This window comes from Adiantum capillus-veneris, chromosome 7 (genome assembly GCF_014529385.1).
Source record: "Adiantum capillus-veneris isolate H3 chromosome 7, ASM1452938v2, whole genome shotgun sequence".
NCBI classification, from domain to species: Eukaryota; Viridiplantae; Streptophyta; class Polypodiopsida; order Polypodiales; family Pteridaceae; genus Adiantum; species Adiantum capillus-veneris.
Window position 1 is genome coordinate 164,883,285 of NC_140937.1, and position 18,966 is coordinate 164,902,250.

An 18,966-nucleotide genomic window follows, 5' to 3' on the forward strand; every position below is an offset into this window, starting at 1 on the left:
ATCATATGTGTGTCGACTATAGAGCACTAAATAGGATCACTATCAAGAATAGGTTTCCCGTTCCACGGGTAGAAGACCTATTTGATAAGCTACAAGGATCGACCTACTTCAGTAGGGTTGACCTAAAAAGTGGCTATCATCAAATAAGGATAGTTGATCAAGACATTGTAAAGACCGCATTTCGTACTACATTTGGTCTTTACGAATACATTGTCATGCCTTTTGGCTTGACCAATGCACCAACCACATTCAACCGCTTGATGGAGAAGCAGTTCAGGCCTCATCGAACCTTCACTGGAGTGTTCTTTGATGATATTATCATCTACTCTAATTCATTGGAGGAACACAAGCAACACCTCCAGGTAATATTTCAAGTTTTAAGAGAGAATAAACTTTATGTTAATCGAAAGGAAAGTGAATTTTTCTTACAAGAGATTCAGTATTTAGGTCACATTATCTCTCAAGATGGCATCCAAATGGATCCATCCAAGTTAGAGGTAATAAAAGGATGGCCTAAACCAAGGAATCTGCATGAACTAAGAAGCTTCATAGGTATGTGTGCATACTATAGACGCTTCATAGAAAAGTTCTCACAAATTGCGGGACCATTACATAACCTAACAAAGAAAAGCGTTAGGTATACATGGTCTGCTAAGGAGAACAATGCTTTCAAAAAGCTTAAAGAAAAGCTTATCTCTCAACCTGTGCTTACACTACCGGATCTCTCAAAACCATTTGAGGTCCAATGCGATGCTTGTGGTGATTGCCTTGGAGCTGTTTTGCTCCAAGAAGGGCACGCCATAGGCTATGAGAGTCGAAGGCTCGACCCTGTTGAGCAAGCTCTAGGCATATACAAAAAGGAACTCCTTGCAGTTCTACATGCCTTAGACTCATGGAAGCACTATTTATTGGGGACTCCTTTTATTCTGCGAACGGATCACCAAAGTCTTAAGTACTTCATGACACAGACCAAGCTCTCCGACAAACAAATGAGGTGGGCAAATTTCCTTTCGCAATTTCATTTTCATATTGCTCACATTGCTGGCAAGCATAATCAAGTAGCTGATGCACTCTCAAGACGGCCGAGAGTGAATGCGGTTTCGATAGCAACTCACAATGATCTATCTTCAATGATAGATGAGTATGCTATTGATCTCGATTTTAGAGATGTGATTTCAGCCCTTGCATTAGGGAAGAAAGAAGAACCATTTACTTTACAAGATGGTTATCTTCTCTATGGCAATAGACTATGCGTTACTAACTCACTACGTGAGAAAGTAATGTACGAATCTCATGCTCCACCTTATGCGGGGCATAGAGGGATTCAGTCTACCTTAAAGGGAATTGAAACATATTTCTATTGGCCTACCATGAAAGTGAGCATACAAGAGTATGTTTCCAAATGTGTGGTATGCCAAAAGACAAAATATGATAGAGGGAAGCAACTTGGATTGCTTCAACCCTTGCCAATCCCTAATTCACCATGGGAGAGCATATCCATGGATTTTATCTTTGGATTGCCTAAGTCTATCCATGGGAATACGGGAATATGGACGATAGTAGACAGGTTTAGTAAACAAGCTCATTTTATACGTGTCAAAAAGACTATCAAAGCCCATCAAATGGCAACCCTCTTTATTTCACAAATTTCAAGTACCATGGCTTGCCCATGTCCATAGTGTCGGATAGAGATCCTAGAATGACCAGTAATTTCTGGAAGGGTCTCTTTGAGAATTTAGGAACAAGGCTAAACTTCTCTTCGGCCTATCATCCACAAACTGATGGCCAAAGTGAAATAGCTAACCTAACCATTCGCGATCTACTAAAAGCCTATGTAACGGAAGTAGATCAAAGATCCCAATGGGAGAAGTACTTACCCTTAGTGGAGTATGCTTACAATAACACTGTACATACTTCCACAGGAAAAGCACCTTTCGAGGTAATTGAGGGAAGATCAAAAAGTCCCTTGCTACTTAAGGTACATGGGAAGATCTTCGCTGCAGATGAGTATAGCCGAGACCTACAAGAATCTTTCCAAAAGATTAAGGATGCTATCTCTATCTCACAGCAAAGGCAAAAGGCTACTGCTGACAAGCACAGAAGAGCCCAAGACTTTAAAGAAAATGATTGGGTCTTGTTAAAGTTTCCCAATGCTCGATTAAGGCACACAACGGGCAAGAATCCTACGGGTCACCAAAAGTACTATGCTAAACTAGCAAAAAGGTACTATGGTCTCTTTCAGATTCTTAGGCCAATCAATGAGATGGCCTATCAACTCAAGTTTCCCAATCATTGGCTCATTCACAATGCTTTTCATGTGAGCCTATTAAAGCCTTACAAAGGAGAGCCACCTCAAGAACCAACTATTGAAGACCCACCGGAGATCGAGGACCAAGAAGAGGTGCTGCAGCCCGAGTCCATTCTCCGACATGAAGACAAGGTACTAAGAGGCGGTAAGACTATCCGACGATATCTTATTAAGTTTAACAATTATCCTTTTGAAGATGCTACATGGATGCAAGGCATACAATTAAAGGATAACCTAAACCTTGTCAATGCTTACAATGCTTCCCAAGAGTAAGCAAATGTACAAAATGTTAAAAATGAACAAAATTTTTGTCTTATAAGACTCTCTTTTTCTTTATTTGTGCACAAAAATGAAGTAGTATGCATGCTTAGATCAAGTTTGCGGAGACGACGTCTCCCAAACACCAAGTAGAGCTTGTCACTCTACTATGGAAGACTGATAGGACTAATGTGCAGACATGCTTGCGGCAGCCTCAGGCTCTCAAGCGCCAAATGGACTAGTCATCCATTGTGGAATGATGTCGTAGGGTAACATAGGGATCCTCTACCCGCTAAGAAAAGGACTCATGAACATGCTTTATCTTCTCTACACTATAGTCGAGGACGACTATGATTTCAAGAGAGAGGTAATGTCATAATAATCAACATATAATTCTCCTAAATGATTTTCTCATATTAAACTGATCATTTAATGTGGGGAAGGCCAGGGGAGAAAAAGCTAGAATATTGGTTAAGCTAGCACACCGGCCACAGTAGGGATCCAAAGGAGGGAAAATAGGGATCCAAAGGGGGGGCCATCTGCAAAAGAGCCATGTGCAACAATGGAATAAAAAGACCCTAAGGTTCAGCCCATTAAGACTTCCAAAATGCTAAGGTTCCAAAATTCAAAGGTTGTGTCCAAAGGTCAACCCTAGGGAAAATTGGATGCTTTGTGTGTGCCCTAAAAGTCTTTGCACATCCCTACATGGGAGGGGGCGAGCCCTAAAGGTAGGGGATGAGAGAGAAAGCCACACACACACACACACACACAGGCTCCCTTTACACAAAGGGAATGAGGGACACATGTCAGCTCCCTAGGCTAGATGCCCACAAGGTGTGCCCAATTTCTATTGGATGACCCTTGAAGTGGACCAATGAAAATTAAGCTAGAGTAAATCTAGTTTAATTAATTTAAAAACATTTAATAGAAGAAACCAATGAGAATTAAGTCTCCTAGAAGACTATTGGGCAGTCTCCCAAGGGGTCCAATGAGCATTCAGGAGCCCCATGGCTTGCCTGATTCCTATTGGCCAGGAGGCAAAGGGGTCCAATGAGAGTTTAGTTTAATTATTTAATTACCTAAAGCTCTCACAAAAGGGGAAAGGGGGACACATGTCAGAAGGCTATCACTTATGCTGCTTAATTGTAATTGGCTTGACTTGGGGAGGGCCAATGAGGCTTCAGGAAGAGCATTTAGCAAGAGGGCTCACCCAAGAGAGAGAGAGGGGGCTGATTTTTGCAAGGCATTATCACACACACACTCACACAAGCTCATGTGTGAAGAAAGAGAAGACTATCTCTTCCCAAGCTTTAATGGAGAACTCATCACCTACTCCAAGCTTGTGAGATAGAAGCCTACATCAACACTCTCTTGGCATGTGGATGCAAATCCAACCAAGAGCCAAGCTTCAATGCATGCTCATCTCCTCTACCAAGCTAATTACTAAGCTAAGCTATGCTACATATGAGTGATTATGTGAGGAGATGTACATCTTTCTCGTAAGATACTCCTTCTTCCTCTCAATCTACTCTCATACCCTGCTAGCTCTCACCATCTTCGAAGGTGTGTGAGGTCTTGGGTCTGAGAACGGGGATAATTCAAGTTGTGTTTGTTAAGTGTTTTGCTTAGTGCATGAAGTTTCCATCTTCATTGCACTAGCTAGTCTTGAAGGAACACAAAGAATTGTATTGTACAATGTCTCTCTTGATGGGAGAAACCATAATACAAAGCCTTTTGGAGGGGGGACCGGCTACATGAAAATCCGGTCCTCAACTGTTGTCAATAGTTTAATTGCTCTCTCTCTTTTGAAAGTATTGTCGATGCTATCTAACTAGGTGTTATGCTTTTTGTTGCTCTCTCCACCCAAGCACTCTTGTAATTCTCATTAGGAATCTATTCTAATGAAATGCCCACTATGTTCACGCTAATGTTCGCTACACATAAGTTATTAGGCCATTAAATGTTACACTTGGATACACCGAAAGACACTTTCTTGTGAGTGTTTTGACTTACTTTTTGGAATCATGAACTACTTGATAATGTACTGATTGGCTAAAAGTATCAACAACCTATTAAGAATCTTGTTTCTTGTAATGTTGTTTTAAGACACAACAGCGTTCCCAAGTGTGTCTACACTTGTAATCTTGATCTGGTTAAGAATACCACAGTCTGAATGATCCTAGCTAAAGGACTTAACCATATATCCACTTTTCCTTAGCTGTCTAACTGACCTTGTTAGAACTCTCGGACTAGAGAAGACAATCCTAGTGGACTTAGCTCTAGCAGTTTTACTTAGCTGTCTAACTGACCTTGTTAGAACTCTCCGACTAGAGAAGACAATCCTACTGGACTTAGCAGATTTGGTTGAAAATTTCTTCTATAAAAAAAATCTCTCTCTTACCTTATAAATGGTTATCTATTGAAAGCACTTGGATCACACCACAACTAGCTGTTGAATTTCAAAAGCTTTCACATAACTCGTTTGTAGTAGGATTGGATAAAAGTGCAAATTGTCCCACTCTTATATGCAAAACTTGGCTTGGAATATAGCCCACTCTCGAGTTTCTGGAAAGGAGTTCACATCACTTAACACCTCGTTGTCTGATGTTACTAACAGTATTTGAAAACAACTAGATACATTAGGCTATTCCTGTCAAGATACCAAACTTCCAGTACTTTTTCCCACATATAAATTGCACAAGCATAAATTTAGCTGGATATTTGATGCCTCGAATGGTATTTTTACTAACATTACTAAGGATATCACCCTTTGCCTTGACTTAGATACCAAACTTCCAGTACTTTTTCCCACATATAAATTACACAAGCATAAATTTAGCTGGATATTTGATGCCTCGAATGGTATTTTTACTAACATTACTAAGGATATCACCCTTTGCCTTGACTTGGAATATAGCCCACTCTCGAGTTTCTGGAAAGGAGTTCACATCACTTAACACCTCGTTGTATGATGTTACTAACAGTATTTGAAAACAACTAGATACATTAGGCTATTCCTGTCAAGATACCAAACTTCCAGTACTTTTTCCCACATATAAATTACACAAGCATAAATTTAGCTGGATATTTGATGCCTCAAATGGTATTTTTACTAACATTACTAAGGATATCACCCTTTGCCTTGACTTAGTACTTTCAGAATTCGAATCGGTGTGTGCCTCTAAACAAAAATTCTACTCTATCTTTCTCCAAATACACTATAATCCTTTTTGGCTAGTAAAAAACTCCATAGAAGTTACTCTTAACCTCCCTAAACAGATTTTTCATCTCTTCACATCTGATATCACTCAATGTTATGAAAACATACCCCTGGATGGAGTATTAGGACTGAAAGATGTTCTATTACAAATGATTAGGCTTGCCTTTAAACATGCTGGATTGAATGGTTGCTTCTACATGTCTCCCTCCAAGAAACCTAGATGGATCAGAAAAAAACAATCTTCTCATCCCTTACACTTCGATGAGGATAAACTATTTAAAAGTATATCTTGGGTCCTTGATAATTGCACTTTGCTTTTTGGAGTACAATGCTTTAACCAAAGCCTAGGCATCCCCATGGTGGGCTTTTCTTGCTCACCTCTTATGTGTAATTTATACCTAGCCTTCTTTGAATACAATTGGTTTCTCAAAACCATGGGTGACAAGGACAACTATAATAAACTTTCACAATTTAAACACACTTATAGATATACGGATGACATATTAGGCCTCAACAATAAATCTTTCTCGGATGAAATCTGTCACATCTACCCTAACTGCCTGAAAATAGAACCAGCATATGCACAAGGGTTTTAAAAATCTATTGGCTTCTTTTCTACATCGGTACAATTTCTCAATTTTATAAAATTACTCTCCATAACCCTTGTGTGGGAGGATATGACCAATGGTTTACTTGGAAAAAAAAACATTTTAGATATCCCACCCATAGAATTTGTAAAAAAGAATAGTAATCGACCACGTAAAATCGCTCTTTGTACCTGCATCGGCCTCCTGTACCTAATCATGTACTCCTCTAATTGCTTATTGGCATGGGAAGATATCAAGTTACTTATACACAAGTTTTGCCTTAATGGATTCAAGAGAAGTAACATAGTTAACAAAATCTTAAAATCACTTTCAAAAAATGACTGGCTTTGCTTACTTTTTAACCATACTAGCCTCATTTCTCTCATAAGATAGTAGGCCCATTCACAATGGGCCTACTATCAACCCATTGTGTATGGTGCCTGGGACAAGGCGGGTACACACACATACACTTAAGTAATCTTACAGCTAGTATTTACTTCTATTATTTTATAAAAACATCCCCCGAACCTTTTCTACAATTAAAGGACTTTTCTTTTACCACAGAAAAAGATGACTTTTTTATAAAAACAAACACAAACACCCCCCCAACCCCCCTTCCTTCTTGCCTTGTGGGGTTGGCCCCTTAGAGCATAAACTGGACATATACCTTTAAAAAGGTGCATTAGAAGTTAGAATACTACCCCTAATGCACTGGCGGACAGCACTTAGCAGCGCAATAATTATTCTTGAGTAGATCAGGGCATTCACGCATGTCGCTTACAATTTATTCTACACATGGATCTCTATGCATCACACTTACTGCATGATGCTTTTCACCTCTCCTCTCTCCCACTTAATCTCACTATGAGCCTAGGCGGCCGCTAATAGCTTTACGGTGTTGATCACGCGTGTCGCTTACTGTGTATAGTTCACACACAGGTTCCCTGTGTACCTGCTTACTACTTAATGATTGTCTTCTTCTCCTCTCAAACCCCCTATGGGGCCGATGCGACTGTTGCTTAATGCATTACACCTTGGGGAAGGAACCGGCTACTGGTCTGCCTCATTTGATAGTGTTGGTATAAAGAGAGATTGAGAGTTTTTTTTAAGTTTTCCTACTGCATAACCATGGAGCTTGTGAAGAAGGAAGGTGCTTCTCAGGTATGCACTCTATATATTTTTATTGGGCGCTCTGGTTTTTTATATATATCATCTAAATGGTTTGGCTTAGCAACCATACTAGTAATTTGTTGAAAAAAACTCGCCCATTTTGTACTTTTGGTTTTTTTTTAAAAGCAGGTTCACAATAAACTAACTTAATTAAGCATAAAGAAAAAAAAATTATATAAAAAAAGCAGGTTTGAATACCAAGCATATTGAACTATTGAAATGGTATGGGTTGCCTTACACTAAGGCATACACTAGCAATTTTTCGCTTACCATCTCTGTTGGTCTGGGATGAGTGACATTAAACAGTACATAATTACATCATATACGTACCTGGCATTATACACATGAGTATAGTTCTGTGCTTGGTTTCTCACGTACTGTCTCATGACGTTTAGAGGTTTTTTTACTGCAAGGTCAAACCCCTAAGGTAATGTACATTTAAAGATATATTTTTTTTTTCTAAAAAGATGTAGCATCTGGTTAAAAGGGATGAATCCAATTGGCTTGAGATTGCTCCAAAAAAATGGGTTTTTTTATTTATAAAAAAGAGAGGAACTGCTAGGTTGATCTTGATGATAGTTTAATGGTAAAATGTGATGAAGTTACATTGCAGTACAGGATGGAGATGACACAAAAAAAAGTATGGATCTCATGACTTAAGGCATTGTTTACTTACACCAGTCGGATCAAATTTTGGAAAAATGTTTTTGATTATGTTTTTCTGTCTAAACCAAGCAACTAATTGCTTTAAAAGCTTTGAAAGAAGTGTTTTAAAGATATTATATTTTGACTTATGGTTCTAAAGTAAATATACCATTTACCTGATTAGTTTTAGGATAGGTATCTGGCTTAAATTTTGAAGAAGAAAAAAACAAAACTTTGAACTAAAGATGGTATTATGTCACTTATTCAAAAAGAAAGGTGGACTTCAGATCAAAAACACACATAGACAAAGTAAACTGTTTAAAAACTAGGTTATACACATAATTAATTGGGTTTATGGTTTCTTTATAATTTCTATTGAAAGCTGGACAAAAATGAAGAGCATTTACACTTTGGACTTTTGCTTAAAGATAAAAAGTTGTAAGATGGACATGGATAACAACTAAGATAGTCCATTGACACTTGTAAAAAGCATTCAAGTCTAATATATATGTTGTCTTGATTGAATGGATGCAGGTAAGGAATCTATCCTTTCTTGGAATTTTTTTAGCTTGAAGCAATTGTCCGTCCATGATTACATTGGCTCTTACCACTTGGGAAGTACTTCTTTGATGGGTTACTATCATTGCATACTGGAATGAGGCCTCATTCGTATATACCATGCACAAAGATAATTCTAAGAATGAGCTATTTTTGTACATTTGTGATAATTGTTGTAGAATATTTTGGGTGCCTATAATTAACATAAGATGGACAATATAGGACTCACATCTATTGTTTTGATTTTTTATTTCAAAATTGTTGAAGTAAAATGAATTGGCTTTATGCTATGATTTAAAGAAAACTGATGAATCATCCTTTGAATCTCATCCAAGACCTTCTCCAAGGAATTGGCCTACACCTCATCACCTACCACTTTTGAAGCATGTAGATGTGCAAAACATGCCAATAGGATCTCTAAAGATAGAAATGGGGCAGGATTGCTCTCATGAGACGCATTAGTAGCTGTTGTCAGAGTCTGTGCAGGCAAAGGTAGAGTGGGTCTGCTCCCTAGAGACACTAGAAAAGATGACGAGCATGGGATTATTTGATATGCTCATGCTAGAGACTGATGAGTTGATGCTTGGACACAATTCTACCTATGGATGAGAGGGAGTATCCATCCCAGTGTTGATGATGGCATATCCATACGTGATGCATGTGTAAATATTGAGAATACAATGGGTGGGCCACGTACCTTAATCACTAGAAAAAACTTTATGATTGATAATACAACTCTCTCTAACATCAACCTTCACTATTGATAATATTGATACTTTTTGTTAATCAAGGTCTACTATATACCAAATCTCTTAGATTAAAGATCATGGAGTTGACTAGAAATAATTCAAATAAGTATTCTAGACCACCAAATTGTCAAGGCTAACAAATTTTTGAAGCATTAGGATGCATAGAGGATACATCACATGGGTTTGCTCTAGTGGACATGGACGTTGAGGTCTCAAGGTCCAAGTAAAAATCCATTGAGACATAAAGAGAATCAATAATAACCATTTGTCCATGTCAATCTCTGAATGGGTAAATAAAGAGTTTGTCTTGGCTACTATAGCATGAGGATTTTTGTTTGATGGTCCCAATGTGTCCTTGATTGTAGCATTGAGAGAAGCAAGTCCACTAGTTGCCCCCATAATAACATAGCATTGGTGGACCTCCTATCAATTCCCATGCCTAGGTTAGATAAGTGGTGGACCTTCAAAAAAATCCCACAATACAACATGTCATAGGTTAAAGAAGTGATGGGACTTACTTCTTTATACCTTTTTGTCTAGACTAGTTTAGACAAGTGATGGACCTTGCACCAATACCCCATTCCTAACTTGGACAAATGGAAGCCCTCGGAAGGGACACTTTATAGAATATGTGGATATCATATGAGTCCAATAGAAGGAAATTTTAAATTATCAAAACTTATAAAAAACTATTTACATAAGGATGTATTTTATCCATATTTGGAAAAAAATTACAGATTTGATTAGAAAAGGGTAGCTTTTATTACATCCAAAATTCATAGATTTTGAGTTTTTCAAAGGGTGCATTTAACACACTTGATGTAGTAATTTTATAAAGAGTGAACACCCTGAGTGGGTAGGCTTTATTCCTTCTATGACTCAATGGAAGCTAGCCTTAAGTAGTGTTGTACCTTGTTTCTATCCACACTTCATTAAAACCAAACATAGACCAGAGGTGAACCTTTTCTCGTCCCTCATTCCTAGCTAGACATGGAAAATTGATCAAATTAAGAACCTTGAAACAAAATCCTCAGTCTTAGCTAGAGGCATAGAAGTGATACAAGGTCCACCACGTGTCCAAGCTAAGTGCCATTGAAGCATATAGATCCACAAGGTCCACAATTTGTCTGAGTTAAGTGCCAATGAAGCATAGAGAGCCACAAGGTCCATATTCTACACTAAGCATGGGAAATTAATACAAGGTCCATCAACCTATGATAGCTCCAAGATAAGCTCCATAATAGCATAGAGAGCCACAAAGTCCACAATCTAAGCTATAAATTGATCCCACTTTTCCAAGGTAAGATCCATTGAGTCATAGACAAAGACAAGGTCCATAATTTAAGCTAAGCATGGAGAATTGATGCAAGATCCACCACTTTTTCAAGCTAAGATTCATCGATGAATAGATAGCCACAAGGTCTACAATTTAAACTACACATGAAGAATTGATGCAAGATGCACCACCTGTCCAAGCTAAGCTCCATTGAAGCATAGAGAGACATTAGGTCCACCATTTGTCCAAGTTAATATCCATTGAAGGATAGAGAGCCACAAGTTGTCCAAGATAATCTCCATTGAGGCACAGAGAGCAAGAAGGTCCACAATATAAGCTAGCCGTGGACAATTGATGTAAGCTCCACCAATTTTGCAAGGTAAGCTCCATTGAATCATAGAGACCCACAAGGTCCAAAATCTAAGATATGCATGGAGAATTGATGCAAGCTCCACCACTTTTTTCCAAGCTAAGCTTCATTGAAGCATAGAGAGCCACAAGGTCCACATTATTATCTAGGCATGTAGAGTGATGCAAGGTCCACCACTTGTCCAAGGTGAGCAACCATAGAAAGTCAAAAGGTACACCACTTGTCTAAGCTAAGTTGCATTGAAGCATAGAGAGCCACAAGGTCCACAGTTTAGGCTAAGCATGGAGAATTGATGAAAGGTCCCCACTTGTGCAAGCTAATTTCTATTGAATTATAGAGAGTCAAAATCTCGGGGGTGCACTATCAAGAACCCCCCCTAAATAACGCGTGTTTGGGGGATATTCCACCACTTGTCCTATCAATAACCTCCATTGGAGCATAGAGGACCACAAGGTCCATTACCTCCGTTAAAGAATGAGGAGCCACAACAACCACACCATAAGATAGACATAAAGAATTAACCGCAAGGTCCATTACTAAGATAATCTCCATTAAGGCATGGAAAGCCACAATGACCAAACTATAAGCTAGACGTGGAGAACTGATGCAAGGTCCAAAATTTGTCCAAGCTAAGTGCCATTGAAGAATAGAGAGTCACAGGGTCCTCAACTTCTCAAGATAAGATCCATTGAACCAAGAAGACAAATAAGGTTACCACTTGTCCAAGCTAAGCTCCATTTAAGCATAGAGAGACACCAGGTCCATAGTCCAAGAAATAGAGAGCCAGAATGGCCACAGTCTAAGCTAGGAATGTAGAATTGATACAAGGTCTACCACTTGTCCAAGCTAAGATCTAGTGAAGCATAGAGAGCCATAAGGTTCACCACTTGTCCTATAGCTAATCTCCAATGAAGCATACAGGGCCACAAGGTGCATAGAGAACCACAAGGGCCACAATCTAAACTATGCATGGATAATTGCTGCAAGGTCCACAACTTGTCTAAGTTAAGCACCATTGAAGCATAGACAGTCACAAGGGCCCCCACTTCTCAAGCTAAGATCAGTTGAAGTAGAGAGAACCATTAGGTACACCATCACTAGTCCAAGCTAAGCTCAATTGAAGCATAGAGAGTCATAAGGTCCACTCTAAGCTAGGTATGGAGAAGATGCAAGTTCCACCACTTAACCAAGAAAGTCTTCTGTTTGGATTCAAAATTTATTGATTTTTTGCTTAAATTCAAATTTTTTTGGTTGAATTCAAACTATCTCGCTTAAAGCTAAGTGTTGAACATAATTGCTCTGAATTTTGAATTCAAAATTTATCACCATGAATCTAATTATCCCACCTAAATTTAAAGTCGCTTGTAGTGAAAATCAATTTTCTAACATGAAGTCAAATAATACAACCTCGACTCAAATAATGCCACCTAAATTCAAGCTCCGCTTTCAAATTTTAAAATTATACATCAGATTTAGGCTAATTATGTTGTCTAAAATATGAAATTGTGTACAAGAGAGATGTTATAGTGTGAGAGCAAGGTCCACCTCAACCTACAACCAAGTACTTGTAAATAAGACTCGTTGCCTATATAGCGTATACTACATAAAAGAATGCCAATATTCTAGGTACAACCAGTACCCTAGCTGAAATTAGTACTATATTTGGTCCTTCATCACATTTAGAACTTTTCTTATTTCATCCCAACATGTCTTTTTTCAATTCATGTATTATCTGTGAACGTGTCTTCATTTCAAATATCCTCTCCATTAGAAAAGTCACTAAGCTACGTTACCTTTGTTGTGTAAATCACATTTTTAAAAGGCATTAGACAAAAAGAAACCAAATACCAAAGGAAAACTCAATGCAAGAATCGGCCACACAAGAACACACAAGTAAGTTAACTACTCAAATTTACATGCTCATTTATACCATACATATACACAAACGTACATACCTACATACAATCCTACACAGGGAAAACAAACACACTATCACTCACACACATACAAAGAGTGCATCGAAATTTCTAACACAACGGATGTACCTGAAGAAGGATAGATAGAGCAAGAATTGAAAATTTTGGATTGTGTGTGGGAGAGATAGAGTATCAATGTGATTATGTGTGTTTCGATGCGAGTAAGAAAGGCAAACAGTGAGAGAAAGGGGATTTTTGACTATGTATATGTGTGGGTTGTGTGTGTCTGTGTGTGTCTATGAGAAAGAAAGAGACAAAGAAACAGAGAACCATTTTGATTTCTTGGAGAGCCAAACAAAGAGACATAAAATTGATGTAGAGAGAGAGAGAGAGAGAGAGAGAGAGAGAGAGAGAGGAAGAAGAAAAATAAGAAGAAGAAGAAGAAGAGAATTTTAACGTCGTAGGAAACTATCCCAAGAGATCTTAAAGATCTATCCGACAAGGAGAGTTGAACTCAAAACGTGTTATTCAAGAGGGAAAGGTAGAGAGAGAGAGAGAGAGAGATCAACTGCACCTTGCTAATGCTTTGGTTTTACATAGCGAGAGATGCTACTTTTCATGATGCTAAATTTTGTGTGCAATTCCCTCTTCCTAAGTGCGATATTGCCTTTGTGTATGCCCCTCTCATCTTGTGCACGATACTATTCCAAACGTGATGCGGTTTCCCTATGCCTTCAAGCAAGAGCTTGCCTTGTTTTGCCTCTGTTTTGTGGTTTTCTATTATGCCTCTATTTTTCTATCTTGTTGTTTCAATATTCTTCTCTGAATTTCTACGACAGGGTTATCTCAAAAGCCACGTGGACTCTTATAACTTAAACTTCATAGTAAAAATTGATAAATTTACTTTCAAATTGGGCGTTTCAACCAAACGATTTCTCCAAAAATGAAAAGGAGGGACATACCTTATGGGTTGGGAAGCCCTCAAACCCTGCCACTAGGGGTGTGACCCTTTGGACCCCCCACCGGGGGTGCTGTCCCTTGGACCCCCCATTTGGGGCACTGCCCCCTAGACCCTCGTTGGGGGCACTGTCCTTGGACCCGTGTTGAGGGTGTTGCCCCCGAATCCCCACGGGGGATGGTGGCCCCAAGACCCCCCATTGGGGGTGTTGTCCTCAAACGGGGCTTTGACCCCCAAACCCCCCACGACTAAGGGTATTGCCCCCGAACTCCCACTAGGGGTGCTACCCCCGAAACCCCCCTGTCGTGGGCATTTCCCCCAAACCCCATCAGGGGTGCTTCCCTCCAAAACCTGAGCGATGGGCACTACCCACCAAAGCTCCCCACTCTGACATTGGTCATAAATCCTCTACTAAGGTTGTCTGCCCCAAGAGCGCCATTCGGCTTAAATAGGCCCTTTTTTAGAGCTCATATTTAAAAAAGTAACAAGAATTGCAGGTGCTTGTGAGATCATCCTTGAAGAGTTTTGGTCATCTTTTCTCGAACATTAGCAATTCTCAAAGTTTTAGAGACCAAAGATAGAACATACATTTTTTCACAGGTTCATCATTACCTCCAAACCACTTTCAAAAATCCACTCTAAACATATTGAAAGAATTATTATTATCCAAAACTATACCCAAGGAGAGCCATTTCAATTGGAACTTTGGAGAGATAAAAAAAATTCCCAATGTGACGAAGCTCAATTGAGGCACAAAATATTTGAAACAAAGCCTACGACTTGTCCAAGTAGTGCTTGGTTAGAGGTCCACCACTTGTCCAAGTAATGCTTGGTTAGAGTTCCACCACTTGTCCAAGCTAAACTCTATTGACGTTGAAGTATCTTACAACAAAGTCAATCACTTGCCCAAGCTAAGCTCAAGTCTACCTCTTCTTCAACATTCTCCGGATTTGATCTCAAAACATTGAAGCAAGCTACACCACTTGTCCAACCTCCACTCAAGCCCAATCAAATCTCATTGGAGACCTCAAAAAATTTAAGCAAGGTCTACTCCTTGCCCATACTACACTCAAGGTTCACAACATGTCCATGATAGACTTTATGAAGACATGGGCATAATGTGTAATGTTGACAGGTTAAAGAACTCGTCAACCTTGCAACAAAAACTCCCATCGCCGTTTATGAAATTCTCTTTATGGTTCAATGGAACCTAGCTTGGACAAGTGGTGGAGCATCTCCAATGAGGTTCCACTGGAAACCTTGAGTGGAAGTTGGAACCTTGGGTGGTTTGGTCCCAACGTCCACAATCTAAACATATTGAGCCACAAGGCTTGCAGTCTAAGCTAAGCATGCAAAATTGGATGAAGACCACATGTCCAACCTATGATAAGTTGTAGGATGGGTGCTACTATGTCTAGAAGCTAGTCACATTCTAACACAAGTAGACTTACAACATGAACATACTACTCCACACATTGTATGTCTGACCTATCATCAACTATCATCTCTAGTACCATAGGTTATTTGGTCTCAAGATCCTCCACTTGTCCAACTTGTACCTTGTTGCAAAATGAAGATTGCCCAATTAAGTTCCACAAAATGTTCAATTTCCACTTCTGGATTGCCACTTTGAGAGAATTAATTTTCACCACTTATCCAATCTAGGTATTGGGAGTGAATACAAGGTCCACCACTTGTCCGACCTCCTCTCCACTGATTCTTGGAGAGAACTAGGAACCAATGAAGCATACCAAGCTTAAGGTTTCAAGATGCACAATATCCTCCACATGCACAATCTCACTTGCATTGAAGTCGAGTCTAACTTTGAGACCACAATTAAGAAGGTGACAATCTTCTTGATACTTTGCTCTTCACAATAGAATGGCTCCCAAAGTCATCCCTTTGAATGCCGCGATCGGTGCCACCACGCAGACCAATCATCACTGCCATAGACAAATCCGCACCCGATAACCCATGAGCACTTGAATCCATCTCACATGCATCCACCTAGGAATAGAATGATGTAGTACTTAGAAGAACACCGCCACCAATAGGCCTTTGTAAGGGGGCCTTCCCCTTTCTAAGTAGCATTGGCCGTAGAGTCAACCTCCATAAGGGGAGGTAGGAGGGGCAACCTCCTCCTGAGGTTCAAAAATACGGGTTGCCTGAAGTAAATTCGAGCACACCCCTGCCCCGCCCTGCCGAAAAACCTCCTTCGGGCCCCCCCAAGTCCATGAGGCCTCGCATGCTAAAGAGAGGTGAGCGGCTCTGCACCTCCACCCATCGAAAACCCTAAAGCTCCCACATTCTTGGACTTTTTGATCTTACCTATTGTAACCCAATCCATGTGTTTTAGTGCGCACACACACACATCTTTTATATATGATGGAGCTCAAAATTTTCAAGGAAGGAGAGGGCCTTCCCTTGTCAGCCATTGGCTCACTTCAAAGAAGACCTCTAATCTAAAATGCAAAAGTGAAGTGTAAGATTGCAGGAATAAAAATCATTTTGACCAATGAAAAGTCAAAAGGCTTACTTTTTTTTCCGAAAAGACTTTCTACTCTACATAGGGTGAATGTACCACTTTAAATGCACGACAAGAAAAAGGTAAATTTGGGGAAGAAAATTGGTTGGAAGAGCATTGGAAAAAGAGTGTGAATGCCATATGGGAGATTAAATGGCCTAAATACATGAAGGTATTCATCTAGAAGGTGCTTTGGGAGCCAAGGACCCCATTCATTTATTCAACAAGTACCCTACCTCATGTGGGCTGGCTGCTAAAGTTTGCAAATGGGTAAGAAAGACTTGAAAGATTATTTTCTTACTGATAACCTAATCTTGGGAGGGCATGCATTTCAAAACCAGGTCATTTTGGTGTGCACCCAAATCACTAGATTCTGCTACCTGAATCAGGGTTGTAAGTCTAGGAACCTTTGGGTATTTAAGGCAAAACTGGTTGTCGCTCAATTTGATGATATTGTGCCCCTGAGCACTGAGCTCATGTACGGTGTAGGAGCAAAGAGTGGGACATTAGTCAAGGATGAAGAATGGAATCATGCATTGAGTTGCTTAGAACACTCAAGAGAGTTTTCATAGCACCCATGCTTTGGTTTCTTTTTTGTTTGTGTACAAGCCCCTCGTGGAACCCTTACCCCCTGAAGGCACATGTAGTGCTTGAGGGTGATTGTATTCTTTTCAAGTTAATATAAATTCTCTCAACTTACAATTGTGAGTATGGCAAAATTAAAATTAAAATTGGGGGAGATTTTGCTCTTCAATGCAAATTCGACTTCTAAGCATATAATTTGGATTTTCCTTTTCAAGGGGCTTTTTTCAAGACCAATATCGATATTATTTTAACAAATTGTGTAATTTTATATTTTAAACTTTTGAAAAATAATTCTATAGAAACACTTCTATACTCTTTCTTAAAGTTACTAAAAAATTAGCACTTATATGTGTCGAGCAAACGTGATGCCCCCTCCCCTCCCCCACGAAGTCGTTGGTTATTGCGATGAGTGTGTGCACAAGAGAGACACTAAAGAAGATCAAGTTTGTCAGTTGGGGGGGGGGGGGAGAGAGAGAGATAGATAGATACATAGATTCATTATTGTCCTCGGAGGTCAGATATGACCCATGGGACCAAAAATCGGGCATACAAAAGCACTCCTCTAACAAAGAGGGTGTCAAATTTACAACGGCCAATGCAAGTGTGGCAAGAAAAGTGAGGGGGAGGAAAAGTTGTTGGGAGTGTTTACAACAAAAATGCAACGCATGTCGCTAATGTGATAAAGGTGGCTATGGGAAAAAAGAAGGGGGGGGGGAGTATCCAAGAGAATACTATGGGGCTTTTTGTGCCCGAAACTCCTCAATGATGGCTCTACCACACGATAGACAACCCATTTACCTGCAGCCCATGCTTCTCTTACTTTTTGCAACTCTTGTTTCTTCATCTTGAGTTGCATGGGCATAAGAGCTTCACTATTCCAGATGGTTGTACCCTTTAGAAGGTGAGTTTGTTTTAGGAGTGCCGTGCGGTCCTCTTTGGTTTTAAAATATCTGCTAATTTTTGTGTTTTTGTAAACAGGTGGTTGTTGGGTACCTTCACAAAGGTTGGGGATGCAGTTTTAGATAATCTAGCAGGTTGTGGTGGCTTGGCAATGGAGTGCAAGTGTCTACAACAACATTGTATCAGCATTGATCGCGACAAGAAATTGTTCTTGGCACGTATTCAACTGCAATAGCGGCTACCACCATTGGTCTAGGATCGACTCTTCATGTGGGCGAAGTCTCTCATAGAGCATAGTCACATCCATCCCCGTCTCCTTTACAAATTGCCACCAATAGTCGATTGGGCCGTCTGCTCCTCCTCCGAGTAGACCTCCAGCCATAGTTCTTGGTTGGCCAAGCTATGGTCAACCGCTTTATCGCCCTCTATTTCCCACACTGCCCATGGTACCTCCACCTGCACACGCGCCAGTAGCGCAACCCCCACAAGATTTGCGGTCACTGGGAAACCTAATTCTCGACTTGTATTGATGTCTCCATTTTATCTTATTTATATGTAGTGGCACACCTGAACTTACTAGCTGGTCATATTTATAATGGATAATATAATGTATGTTTTTATTTTAATTTGTTTTCAATTGATAATGTTGAATGTACACCTTTCACTTTATTATTTAGGTGGCCTTTTTCTAATATATAAACCATTTGTAAGTAGGAGGTACCGACTGGCGTAAAATCCTTAGAGACGAGAATCAAGCAAAGAATCCTTTATTTTAGAGCATCGTGACTCTAGTCATGATCAGCGATGAGATGATGAGCAGGGAGGTGAAGTTGGGCCGTAAGTCACCAATCGAGACACGGGACATGAGACGAGGAGCCCCATGTTTCTCACATTGGAGCTCGTTGTTGGGAGTGTAGATTGCATTTAGGGGCACGGCCCATA